Source organism: Eptatretus burgeri, chromosome 5, assembly GCF_056783735.1.
Source record: "Eptatretus burgeri isolate ZD-2024b chromosome 5, Ebu_testis_v1, whole genome shotgun sequence".
Lineage (NCBI taxonomy): Eukaryota > Metazoa > Chordata > Myxini > Myxiniformes > Myxinidae > Eptatretus > Eptatretus burgeri.
In genome coordinates this window covers 13,511,356-13,525,834 of record NC_140965.1, presented here as the reverse complement: position 1 = coordinate 13,525,834, position 14,479 = coordinate 13,511,356, and the positions used below count along the sequence as shown (strand labels likewise).

At 49.0% G+C, this 14,479-nt stretch overlaps 2 protein-coding genes across 9 annotated transcripts in view; one reads left to right on the top strand and one right to left on the bottom strand.

The window, feature by feature from the left end:
* The window catches only part of LOC147025870 (SH3 and multiple ankyrin repeat domains protein 2-like), a 545,479-nt gene that overhangs the window by 227,363 nt on the left and 303,637 nt on the right, over positions 1-14,479 (bottom strand). The gene's annotated exons all lie outside the window — the stretch shown is intronic.
* LOC147025871 (uncharacterized) overlaps positions 2,345-14,479 on the top strand; it is a 27,453-nt gene continuing 15,318 nt past the window's right edge. The window contains exon 1 of the mRNA XM_085880776.1: positions 2,345-2,489. The gene's annotated coding sequence lies outside the window, so the exon portion shown is untranslated. The remainder of the gene's footprint in view (positions 2,490-14,479) is intronic.

Here is a 14,479-nt window from a genome sequence, read left to right as displayed (position 1 = left end):
CATTGCTCGACGTCAAAGATCCCACGGTGTCCTTCATGAAGAGTAGGTGAGCCATCGCAGGCACCCTCAACAAAATTACAAATTCCTCCCTGACCACTGCTGGGAAGGCAACGGCAAACCAACCAGTGCAAGCCTTGCCTTGCCTTCGGCAGCACTGAACCGGCCTTCGGGCACAACACCAGAATACGAAAAATATGAATCGTCAAGCAATTCATTCGAAATGCATAAATTATGCTCGGGTTATTACCCTCGCCGGAGGACAGGGTATTATCAATTTGGGTCCGTTTGTCTGCACAGAATGTGACGATGTCTATCAACACGTACGACTGGAATGCGAGTATGTCTATCAATTACGTACCGTTCAATTTAGCATGTGAGTGCATCTATAAAAACTATGTGGATTAAGAATGCGAGTGTCTATAAAATACGTACTATAAAAATTTGTACACGTCATTAAAATACGTGGATCCATAAAGTACATACGATTGGGGCGTGGATCGACACAATAGAACCCAAAAAGGTGTTTGTCCGCTGTATGATCATCAACCCAAGTGGTCAATGCATCGTCGCCACGACACACACACACACACACACACACACACACACACACACACACACACACACACACACACACACACACACACACACACACACACACACACACACACACACACACACACACACACAACAGTCCTGATGAGGGTCTGCAATCTCCGATTGATCTTTCCCGTTGTGCGTGGATTACAAACGGGAAAAGAAAGTCATTCTAATAACTGTTGAGCACAACCGAGCAACAAACATCACCAAGCTCGTACCAGCCTGGACGTTTGAAAGTCCCTTCCTAATCGAAAAACTGTTTGAAAAGTCACAACTTGAAGGTTTTCTCTCCTCTTTGCCATTCATTCATTCCTCGCCATGCCGTTGTCCGTCCACTTGTCACCCCACGACCAGGCTGTCGTCTTGTCGCCTAGCTCTTCCAAGAGCCTCGATCTTGTCTTGTACGAAACTGCAAGGTGCAGAATTTGAATCAGCAACTTGAGGGCTCTCAAACGTAACATGCAAACACACTCAATCATTACGGAATCATATTAAATGAAAAAATAAATAATATTAACAAGTGGCTGCGTTGTAGGCGGAGCAACCACAGGAGGGGGCAACCACAGGAGGGGGGGGGGCAACCAATCGAGCACATGGAAAGTACGTGGATGGGGTTATGGGGTAACATTTCCACCTTTAACACATGGCTGTTGCTGCACCCCAAGTTAGTGTAGATTTTTCTGTTTAATAAATATTTGGGGTCGTAATCACGTCTGGCGTACATGTCGGACGATAGGACATGAAATAAAAACAAAGGACAACAACAGACAAGAAACAGCTGTCGGACACAGCAGCTGTATAACTGGTGTCCGAAACGCAGAGACAGAGTCGGACCATTCAATGAATCAATGGGATTCCGTGGTTAAGCACACAAACACAAGAGGACGTGCAGGACGAACAGGGACCACCAAGGGGGGGGGGAGGGAGGACAAACAGGGACCACCAAGGGGGGGAGGGGGAAGGGGAGGGGGACGAACAGGGACCACCAAGGGGAGGGGAGGGGGAGGGAGGATGAACAGGGACCACCAAGGGGAGGGGAGGGGGAGGGAGGACGAACAGGGACCACCAAGGGGAGGGGAGGGGGAGGGAGGACGCGCGATTTAAAGAACGACCTTTTGCATCCTTTATGAAACTTGCTCGTCCATTTCACATTGAGATTCATCGGCGCGTCGCTCAGAGGGCGACGTGTCGCGGGGCGGACTCCGGGTCTCATCCGCGGCCGACGGGACGGACCCGGGCCACGGTCCCGGTCCAGCGCCAGAGTCCGCCCAGCCGGTCCTTGCGCAATTTTCCTCAATATTCCAGCCTTGTTGGTCTCCGGCCTCCGGGGCCTCGATCAAAAACATCCGGGACTTTGGGTCCGCTGTCCATGGTCCGCAGAACGTGTTTCACGTGTCCGAGGGACGAACGGACCAGATGGAGGAGGGGATCGTGGCTCCGGGAGAGGGCAGGAGGAGCGAGCGAGTCCCAAATCGACCCCCCCCCTTCCTACCCCCTCCCCAGGGTGTTTACAAGCCTCGCGAAAGGTCGATGGTCCTCGTCACCGTCACCGGTGGCAGGTGCAGATCTCGCGTCAGAATCCAGGGCCGGAACTCGGAGGTCCTGCCATTGGCCCAAGGTCCCTCAGGTCCCTCAGTCACGAGAGAGATGGGCGGAGAGCGGCGACGATGGAGCAGTTCGTATTTTTGGAAACGCGTGGAGAAGGGGCGGAGGAGGGAGGGGGAGGGCGGAGGGCGGAGGAGGAGAGGAGAGGGAGGACGACACAGGCAGGAAATGAGAGAAAAATAAAAACAAATTAATCAAGAGGGGAATGTTGAAGAGAAAAGACGTCGGAAGATCGTGGATTTGAGGAGCGAGGACGAGAGATGAACGTGGGGGGGGAAAGCAATAAGGTACGGTGGGGGTATGTGGGCGAGCTCGATGGGGGGAGAGCAGGAGGAGACAGGATGTGGGAGGGGACAGTGAATGTTGGAGAAGGGGGCGGAGTTAATGCGGGAATTGATGCGTGAGGGACAGGAAGAGAAGCGATATGGGAAGGGGAGCAGGAGGAGGTTGAGGTAGAAATACGTTCACGGGAAAGATTTTTGAGCGCGATGCGCGTGCGGTCATTGCACGTGCGGTACCGTGCGCGTGCACAATGTGCGCACGTGCCGACAGGCGAGAGGGCGCGCGTGTGTGCACCGCGAGTCTCGGTGACGCGCGCGCACCTGTTCGGCACGTGTGCGTCGGAATGTGCCGGCCGTGAAATGCACGCGTATCTTTGTCTGCCGTGTACACAGCTGGTGGGTAGCACGTGCAGGTGTTGTATTGCCGATACGCGAAAGCTCGGCCCGTGGGTGTGCAAATGCACGTGATCGCGTGAACCTGCATTCCGACTCCACGTGCAAACGGTCCGTGACGTCACAGCCCGGGCCTCTCGAACTCTCCCCAGCCCCAATTAAAGCCATTTTCAAACACTGCACTCAGAATTCCTTGATTTGTTGTACTCCGTTGTTGGGTCTTCTCCCATCCAAAAATACCTACAAAGCCAATTCAGAAATTACATCACACGTATTGCCAAATTTAAACCGATAACCAAGCAATTCGTCACTCAAAGTTGAACAAAATGTCCTCCTGTTGCTAAAAAAAAAAAAAAAAAAAAGAAACCCGCGGAAGGTACATTCACAGAATGTTGCAAAGTAATGATTGTCCTCAGTCCTCCCAAAGGAAAAAAAAAATCAATGACGTCACGTCCGGGCTGTGTTAAGACGTCTTCTGATTGGCCAATGGTAATCATAATCAATGAGGACGGGCGGTTCGCCCAGACAATGTAATGGATTCATAGGCAGCATCAGGTCAGGAGGCACGAACATTAAAATCGTGATGATGCCATCACAGATATGGAAGCTGCTCGTTTAACAGGCTTTTAATTGTTAAGCCGTTAGGTTTTATGCCTGGTGTTGGCTTCATAGTTTGGGTGATGGGCTTGGGGATCCAAGGTTCCCGAGTTCAAATCCAACTTGGCTGTGCAATTAATACCAGGTGGGATTGACTCAGGCTGTCATCCTTCTGAGGTTGGCAAAATGAGGACCTGTTTGCTGGGATGATGGAGCCATTCCGAGTATCCTGTGTCGGAGTGGTGACCCGTCCAGGATTGTGCCCAATAGCCCAGGAGACTGCTTTGGCAGCACCAAAGCTCTGTACAGAGTATGGTCCCAATGGGTGGATGGATTTAGGTTTTATAACAATTTGTTAAAATATTGCTTAGCATGGTGGGCATGGTGCAATAGCTACGCGGCAATCTGGTCTGTTTTATTGCTTACCGTCACACAGGGAGTCTTCTCTGACTGCTTACCGACGCAAGGGCCTCTGAACATTTACAGTACTGTGACACACAGGTTCCTCTCTGACCACTTACAGTACTGTGACACACAGGTTCCCCTCTGACCACTTATAGTACTGTGACACACAGGTTCCCCTCTGACCACTTACAGTACTGTGACACACAGGTTCCCCTCTGACCACTTACAGTACTGTGACACACAGGTTCCCCTCTGACCACTTACAGTACTGTGACACAAAGGTTCCCCTCTGACCACTTACAGTACTGTGACACAGGTTCCCCTCTGACCACTTACAGTACTGTGACACAGGTTCCCCTCTGACCACTTACAGTACTGTGACACAGGTTCCCCTCTGACCACTTACAGTACTGTGACACACAGGTTCCCCTCTGACCACTTATAGTACTGTGACACACAGGTTCCCCTCTGACCACTTACAGTACTGTGACACACAGGTTCCCCTCTGACCACTTACAGTACTGTGACACACAGGTTCCCCTCTGACCACTTACAGTACTGTGACACAAAGGTTCCCCTCTGACCACTTACAGTACTGTGACACAGGTTCCCCTCTGACCACTTACAGTACTGTGACACAGGTTCCCCTCTGACCACTTACAGTACTGTGACACAGGTTCCCCTCTGACCACTTACAGTACTGTGACACACAGGTTCCCCTCTGACCACTTATAGTACTGTGACACACAGGTTCCCCTCTGACCACTTACAGTACTGTGACACACAGGTTCCCCTCTGACCACTTACAGTACTGTGACACACAGGTTCCCCTCTGACCACTTACAGTACTGTGACACAAAGGTTCCCCTCTGACCACTTACAGTACTGTGACACAGGTTCCCCTCTGACTACTTACAGTACTGTGACACAGGTTCCCCTCTGACCACTTACAGTACTGTGACACACAGGTTCCCCTCTGACCACTTATAGTACTGTGACACACAGGTTCCCCTCTGACCACTTACAGTACTGTGACACACAGGTTCCCCTCTGACCACTTACAGTACTGTGACACACAGGTTCCCCTCTGACCACTTACAGTACTGTGACACAAAGGTTCCCCTCTGACCACTTACAGTACTGTGACACAGGTTCCCCTCTGACCACTTACAGTACTATGACACACAGGTTCTCCTCTGACCACTTACTCCAGTACCTGATCTTATCATTCACCTAATGCAAAGTGGAACTTTTACTGCTTAAGGTCACGAATCAGTCCCTCTTAAGCCTTGGGCCACACCAACCTATTTGGATTTGTAGTCATAGAAAATCGTTTGGTGTGGTCATCCTCATGGAAAGTCATGTTGCATCACCTCGAGTCAAGCCCTGTCGGACCAATTGAACATGATCAATCTTAGTTCATGGTCGTTGGTATTTTTGATTGGTGCAGACACGCTCAGGATGTGACTGGCTCAGCTGAGGCACGTTCCCCAAATCAGAGAGCAACACTTTCTCTTCCTGAACTAAAAAGTGACCAACTCGACTGAAGAACATGAGGATAGGCCGATTCAGGTAATCTCAGGATAAACCGACTTTGTATGAAAGCACGTTGAAAGTTTATGGGAATCGTATTTCTAAAACTAGGGCCTTTAAGCCACACAAGGCATTGCTGGATCCATAACTTCCCCTTATTAATCCGACGTAATCACATTCAGGTCAGGTCAGCTATGGGAGCATGCGCCACAGCAGTGCGTCATTGCATCAACTTTCCGCCGATACTTCAGGCGCCTACGTCTGGCCATCCCCCAGGCAGATGCCTGGCCCATCCCCATCTCCTTGAGATGCCGATCAACCTGCTGCAACCAGGAGGCATGGGGTCAGCCCATTGGCCCCCTCCACTCACGAGGATCCCTCGCTGAGAGAATCTGGTGAGCAGGATCAGTGTTAGAAAAACGAGCCACATGTCCATACAGCCACAACTGATGTTCACAGACTATGCAGGCAACAAATCTCATTTGAGTCTCCCTCAGCAATCGCTCGTTGGACACAAAGTCTGACCAGCGATAGCCAAGGATTCTCCGAAGAGACTTGGTACCAAAGGAATTAAGTCTCCCTCTCAGATCTCTGGTCAGAGTCCAAGTCTCACATCCAGAGAGCAAGACTGGAATCACTGAGGAACTGAAGACTCGGACTTTCATCCTCCCACACAGGTTCTGGCAACGCCACACCCCATGATCCAGTGAATCCATGATTCCTCAGGCCCGACCCAGATGTCCGTTGACCTCTGGCTCAGTCAGCAGAGACATGAATATCACTGCCAAGGTAAGTGAATCTCTCCATAACCCCAACATCCTCACCACAAACAGGTACAGACAGGATAGCAACATCCAAGGTGTCATTGAAAGCCTGGATATTAGTTTTGACCAAGGAAACCCGTAATCCCAGGTCTCGACCCGTCTCCAACTCCTCATTCCGCACCTCGAGGGCCCCCAAAAGGATATCTAGAGTCTTCACAAAGATGAGCGCATAATTATCTGCGAAATCAAGATCAGATATCTTGACGTGAGACCCAAACGATGGACCGCAGCTTGATCTCTCTGGCATCCTCCCCAGAATCCAGTCCATACAAGTGCTGAAAAGTGTGGGGGCAGTTCACACCCCTGATGGACTTCAGTAACAACTGCAAATAAGTTGGAGATGGCATCACCACATCTCACAGCACTCTCAATGCCAGAGTATAGTTCAGACATCACATTGATCAGTTTCAGTGGCACCCCACGAAGACCAACAATCCTCCAGAGGGCATCCCGATTCACTGAATCAAAGACTTTATAGAGATCAACATCGGCTGCAAGCAGCCCCTGCCGAAACTCTCGTTTGCGTTTGGTGATGACCCGAAGAGCAAGGATATGGTCAATCGTTGACCTCTTTGGTGTAAAGCCTGACTGCTCTGGACGCTGGTGCTCAAGCAGATGGTGTCGAATCCTATCAAGAATTATCCGAGCAAAGACCTTGCCCGGCAATGAGAGCAGCTTCACCCCTCGGTAGTTGCTGCAGTCATGACGATCACCCTTCCTTTTCCAGAGAGGGACAGCAAGGTCCCTCTTCCAGTCAGTTGGGATGAAGCCTGTATTCCAGGCAGAGCACAGCACTGCATGCAACGACATGAGTACAGCATTTCCACCAGCCTTGAGAAGCTCAAAGTCACCGGCCCAGCGGACCTTCACTTAGGACTCCTCTGTCAAGAGCCTACCACACTCTGTTCGAACTGCAGTACACTGAGGGATGGGCTTTGGGGAACGCAATGCGCGAATTCCCCTGGAAGCAGGACGAGAATCACTTGACCACAGGTGATGCTCTACCCCCCTCAAAGATTCCTTGCACATCGGCCTCCTTGTCCACCCTTGGTGCATGTACAGTTTTACACCTCAACTTCACAAACAGCTCAGCTCTGCCATTCAGCCTGGCCATGCGACGCTGGTCAACGGTATCCAGTGTCCCTCGAGAGACAAAATTCTTCTTCGCCCTTCCGTGAGTTCCAAGTGATCTACAGGCAACATCAAGGACGGTGATCTTGAAGGCCCCCCACAACTCTTCAGGATCCTCCAAAGCACCCAGGCCCCCCAAATCGCCACTCACACTTTGCAAACTCCTCAGCTGCCCTATCATCCTCGAGCTTGCTAACATCCATCCTAGACTGCGATGGTACCATTCTCCTGGATTTATGCTGCCACATCAGAGTTGCTACAACAAGCCGGTGGTCAGTATTGAGGAACCGAGCACTCCGGTAGACCCTGCAGTTCTGGACCATCCTCCAGTGACCATCAACGAGCACATGGTCAATCTCCTTTGCCACACCACCAGTGTTGGAATACAAAGTCCAGCGATGAGCCCGAGGGCACTGAATCCATGAACCAGCCACCCGAAGTCCATGACTTCTTGCAAAGCCAAGGAACTTGGTGCTATTCAGATTCACAGTTCCAGATCCATGGGGACCAAGACATGTCTCATAACCATCCCTATCAGTTCCAGTCGATGCATTGAAATCCCCCAAGACGAGAAGAGTATCTCGCCTGGGGCACTGATCAACCACAGACTTGAGCGTGATGTAGAATGCGTCTTTCACGGTGAGATCACTCACCTCAGTTGGAGCATATACAGCGAACAGGGAAACGACACCCCAAGGAGTAACAAATCCTTCATCTCATGATTTGCTCGTTGACTGGGGTTCCCTCAATTATCTTTGGAGTAAACTTATTGGACACAGCTACAGCAACTCCTTGGGCATGGTAACCATCAGAGCGAATAGATCAATAGTAGGAGTAACCACCTGCCATGATCTCACCAAAATCCTGTCTCCGAACCAGAGAGAGTGCTGCAATACAAATGTCCAAACACTTGAGCTCAGACGATAACAGAAACAGGTGATCATCCTCTTTTCGAGATAGGACATTCCAGGCACACACCCGAAGGGACTGCCTCAGGTTAACCTAAGGAGACCGCCGTCAGGTGGACGACATTTCAACACCTCCCCGACACACACTACCGCAATCTGACCCAGCAAGGTTACCCCGTGGTTCCCCTCCTATCAAAGGTTGGGGGTCCCAAAGGCTTTGCCGCAATCCCGTCATCCGGTGAGCTGCCCTGTGAAGGGCAGCTGCACAGGAGGTACTCACATGGAGTCGGTTTTCAGATTTTTGTCATGCTTTTAGTATGTTTTGAGGAATGAAGGCTTTTACGGTGGCCGGAGTTCAAATCCTGCTACCAACCTCCTAATAAAAAAAAAGTTACCCAACTGCAGGAGGACGTCCGCAGACACAGTTGGGCACTAGATATGGATGGCTGTTGGCTCACAAGGAGCTCCTCCACCTTTAGACAGGTTTTGTTTTTCATCCTGCTGGGGTTCCATATCATACACCTTCCTCACCAAGAAACTTCGTGGGGGAGACGGTTTAGCCACCGAAAACCCGACCATGGAACAGGTTAGTGCAGGTCTACATGGTTCCTGTGGCAAGTCACAGATCTAATATGACCTGACCTGACAAAAACCTTCAACTGACTATCTTCACTTTCACATGACTAGCAAAACCCACAAAATTGCGAGAAGCTTCTTCCACAGATTTTTCGCGCATGCAATTTTGTTCTTCTCCAGTTACTGTACTATTGAGGCATGCCAGAGGGGCAAATCATTGCTCGCCTTCTTGGTTTTCACAGCAGAACCTACGACGGTGTTGTTGTGTCGGTGTTGTCTGGTGCATCACAGCCGCTGCAACTTTCCACGATTCCCTACGACTATCCCATGACCGTCAAGTTGCATCACGTTGGAAGAAATTGGTTTGCTGTGGCCTCGGCTTTAATTTCTTGCCGCTTTCCAACCACACAGCACTACCTTAGTCTCTTACGGCTTAATGATCACACAGCGGTACTGTACCTCAAAAGCCTAGGTCATGCCAACCTGAAACTCCTCCCACTGCCATGGGAGGCTAACCCACAGACTGTGCATGCTATATTCTCTAAATACTGACTGTCAAGCGAGGAAGCAACGGGTGTAATTTTTATACTCATTGGATATGACTCGCCCAGTTTTAAACTGTCAACCGTGTTTCACATACAAGGCAATTTCTCACGTATAAGGAAAAGACCTCTGACCCTTCGGAATTCATGTCAACCCTTTCTTCGCCACACCATGAACTCCTTTTTCTCCCACTCATCACTTTCGGTTGCCACCGGTATTGGAAACGCAATGTCCAACATATTTACATGTTACCACAAGGCAAAATGATGCCGTGACAGTACTTTTCCTCCTAATGCATTAATCAAAGTAAAGGGACAAACAAAATAATAGGTGTTGCTTGTCCATGTAAAACACACGATAAAAGTCACAGCCAAGATAAGAACTGGTCGACAGCAAATTGTACTCATAAATATCGTGCCGGGAAGTGTACATGGTGCTCAAGGTGAGTTGTATAGGATGGTAAGGGTATCGTTGTCATGGGCATTGAACCACTAGTCAGGGGGAGGGTAGGCTCTGGTGCTGCATCAGGAAAAGCTGGCTTCAAGCGATCTCTGAAGACCGTCTTCTGAGTACCGTAATATCGCGTATAAAGGTCTTCTCAGAGCGTTGCTAACCCTTGTAAGGTCCATCATATGGTTGTTGCAAGGGTCTACGGATAGCATAATTCCACACAAATACGTGTGTGCACGTTGAAAACTCCTGGGGAATAAAATGCAGGCGTGCCGAAGGCATATATGGTGGTGTCTTCTGGAGGCCCTGCATGGCCATACAAAGTTGGTTGGAATAGTTGCTGGCATCGGGAAAGGTGTCATCAGACACTGAAAATAATTCTCCTGGGAGATGAAGCATTGCACCGTACACTAGCTCTGCAGTGGAGCATCCAAGGTCATCTTTCAGAGCAGCTTAGCAAGACAATAGGTACGACATCCGTCCAGTGTGTGGAGTTGTCAAGTGTTTTCAGGGAAGACTTGAGTTGGTGGTGGAAATGCTCCACCATGCCATTCGCTGCTGGATGGCAAGCAGTGGTTTGCATATGGTCAATACCCAGAAGTCTCGTAAGCTCACGAAACAGAGCTGATTCAAACTGGCTACCACAATCTGTAGTGATGGTTGATGGAACACCAAAATATGCGATCCAGGTGTGGACAAAAGCCCTTGTGATGGTAGGTGTGATGATGTGAGCTATCAGTGTAGCCTCCGGCCAACGGGTGAAACGGTCAATGCAAGTAAGCAAATAGCAGTGCGCATTTGATGGTGGTAGGAGACCGACAATATCGGTCCGCATGCTCCGCAGGGACCCTGTCTAAACACCTATCTGGTGTTGAAAAACTACCAAGTGGTGCGACAGAATGACGTTGGATCTTGGAGCATTGGCATTGAAGACATTTCTTGGCCCAACAGCGCACCTCAGCATTGATGCGGGGCCAGACGTGGCGTGTGGAGATGAGTTGCTGGGTCGCTCAAATGCCCGGGTGAGGGAGTAAATGAAGAGTGTCAAAGACTGTATGATGGAATGCCGCAGGTGAGAAAAGGTGGGATTGTCCTGTCAATGTATCACATTCGAGGGTAATGTCTTTGATGTAATGTGACCATTCCTTTGATGTACCAGATTTTGGTGGTGAATTGCGAGTTATAACCGAGTTGGTGAAGTGTGCAAGGAAAGTGAGAGTCCGAATGGTTGGATGGAGCGAAAGTTAAAGGTTTGTGGTCAGTCAAGCCAAAGAATTGTCTGGCCTCAAATAAGTGGTGGAAATACTTGATGGAGAGGTACACAGCAAGGAATTCCTCATTGAAGGCACTGTACTTGCACTCTGATGGCTTCAGTGTTTTTGACAAAAAGGCCAATGGACACCAGTCAGCATCAATGAACCAGTGAAGGGCCGCACCCACCACAACCTCAGACACATCTATCATCAGCCATGTTGGTACCTCTGGCCTTGGATGAATCAGGAGTGAGGCATTGGCCAATGTGTCTTTGACAGTGTGGATGGCTGACAAGATGGGCTCCACTCATCAGAGCACTTCAGGGTGCTTACCAGTTATGAGTAACTTGTGCAGCAGCTGCAGTGTCGTCGCTGCATTTGGAATACAATCGGTAGTAAAGGTTGATGAGGCCCAAAAGCTCTTGCAGTTTGCATTAAGATGAAGGCAATGGAAAATCCCGAATAATCTGCACCTTCTCCTCGAGCGGAAGTGGACGGAAGCCTGATCGGTTAACATAATGACCGAGGAAATTCAGCTCTGGGACACCGAATATGTACTTTGTGGGATGGTAACCGTTGCAAAAACAACTCACGAAGGAGTGACTGGTCGAAGGTAGAATGTCGGTCACCGAGAAGCTGTTGCAAATGCTGCAGTAGCTGTGTAGGTCTTCGATGTCCAAAATCCTCAGATGTAAGGAGTTGAAGGTGGCGATGCTCAGAGGGGGTCATGCGCTTTATAAACATGCCCTTCAAAATTGTGTAAGGGTTGTTCGTCAGAGGTTGCAGCAAAATGCCTCTCACCTCCGTCACATATTCTGTTGATAAGGATCCCACAATGCAATTGAACCATGTTGACTCAGCAGAAATGCTCAGGGTGTCGAATTGCACTTCGACCTGTGTAAACCACAACTGGGGGTCGTTCAGTAAAAATGGTGGCAGTTTTAATGAAACCGCTTCCACGGATGAAGCTGGTTGAAACCAGGAAAAGCGTGGCTGCTTGGCAGTTCCTGGCGAATGGTTGGTCGTTTGTACCTCCTTTTCCGTCCATTGCATCACGTCGGGGTCATCAATTTAGCCTTTAAGGAAAAGACGTCCGAGCCTTTGGAACCTGTGTCAATCCTTTCTTCATCACAACATGAACTCCTTTTTCTCCCGCATGTCACTTCCAGATGCCACCGGTACCAGAAACCCGAGATCCAACATATTCACATACTAGTAGTAAAGCCCGGCGTTGCTCGGGCTCGCAATAAAGCCTGGCGTTGCCCGGGATTTCTTGCAAATTTCCTGAATAGCTGTTAGGGGTTAGGGGTTAGGGGTTAGCAGTTAGCGGGTAGCGGTTAGGGTTACCTGTTAGGGTTAGGGTTAGCTGTTAGTGTTAGTGTTAGGGTAGCTAACCCTAACCCTAACCCTAACACTAACACCAACCCAAACCCTAACCCTAACCCTAACAGCTTGGCGTAGCGGAGGTAAACAGTGCCCGGGGCAGAGTGTAAATTTGTGTCGCCCGTTGGCCTTAAACTTGAGTGGATTTGAATGGAAAATCCCATAAGGGATATCGTTTTATCGATTTTTTCGAATATCGGAAGTGTTATGGAAAAAATTTATGGCCAATGACCTAAGTTGGACCAAAAGCCATAATCGTACCGAGTTTAAATGGAATCGGTTGGAGTTTGTGAAAATGCATCAAAACGAATTTTGAGGGGCCTCTTAAGGAAGACAATAATATCATTAGTATATGTGCCAAATCTTGTTTCATTTCATGCAGTAACAAAAATCTGATGGTGGAACAAAGAAAGGGGCGTGCCGAAATATTAATATAGATTACCACAAGAAAGGCAAAATGATGCTGTGACAAATTCATCAGTGTGTGTGTGCCAACAGTCGGACGGATGTTAAGAGGCCATCCCGTTCAGAGTTAGGATTAAGGTAAGACAAACAAATGTCTGCCGGCATTAGTTGGTGGACGTTAAAGAAAGATCCCACGGTGTCCTTCACGAAAAGGAAGCAAGCAATCACCAGCATCATGGCCAAAAATTCCAAATTCCTGCCCTCACCTCGCATTCCCAATGTCCCAAGGGAGGAGGAGGAGATTGGGACCATACTCTGTGTAGAGTGTTGGTGCTGCTTAAGCAGTCTCCTTGGCTATTGGGCGCAATCCTGGACGGGTCACCACTCCGACACAGTATACTAGCATGCTGGCACTCATTTTGCCACCCTCGGAAGGATGACAGACAGGCCGAGTTAACCCCACCTGGGATTAATTCAACAGCTGAGCGGGATTTGAACTCTGGGCCCCAGGATCCAAAGCCCGCCACCCTAACAATGAAGCCAACACCAGGCAGAGCCCAGCTCGGTGGGGTGTTTCCAAGGGAACAAAGTCCAAAAAAGGTCAATCCCCCATGGGGTTGACTCTGCCCCTTCGCTGGACATATGGATTAGTAGGAGTAGTAGTAACAGTGGTATGAGTAGTGGTATGACCAGGATCAGAATAGAATGGCTGACCTCCCAGACTCGGAGCAGATACTCGAGCTCTAACCAGAATGTCACCAAGCCTGGTCATAATGCCACTTTATGTCAAGGCAGAAAGAAAGTCAAGAAATGAAGGCAAGTGTCTCCTTAGTTATTGTTTAACAATAATTTTCACTTTTGAGCCACAAAGGGCAGGATCACCTAAAAATAATCTTGATGGGGGAATTTCAAATTTAAATAAAAAACAAGGAAGAGGTCAAATTTATCTTGGATAACCTTAGATATTACACACACAAAATAATGCAGATGAGCTGTTTCAACTGCCTTTCCTGACTGCAGTTTTAGTGTTTTAACCATGCGTTGTCAGGAAATGTGACAGCTCAATGAATACTGAGAGGGAATAACGTGACAGCATCGGCTTACTTCGACATATTCTCAATCAAACAGGCAATCGTACACATTCGATCTGAGCAATCTGTCTTCGGCATCATCCAACAACAGGAAATTGGTATAGTTTGAGTTGTCATGTCACAATTATAGTCGTCAAGCAAACGGTCGCGATTCAGTTTATATGCCTCCACTGACAAAGTTGCCGGTGGCATTATGTTTGCAGGTTGTCCGTCCATACGTCCGTCCATACGTCCGTCCGTCCATCCGTGCTAATTTTCTCTGTTTTCTCTGCAGCCGCTTATCCGATAGAAACAAATTTTCACCAAAGGTGCGACTACTCATGTGGAATGTTTTAATGATAATTATGACATCAACTGTCACGTGGTTTGGTAGCTATGTTGGAAAAAAGGAAAAATTCGGACCTCTATCTCTGAAACCGCTCCATGGAAAAAATTGAAACTTAGCACACATAAGTGTGACTTTTTGATGACGTCATAGGTGGCTTCGTTATGGCATCATAATTG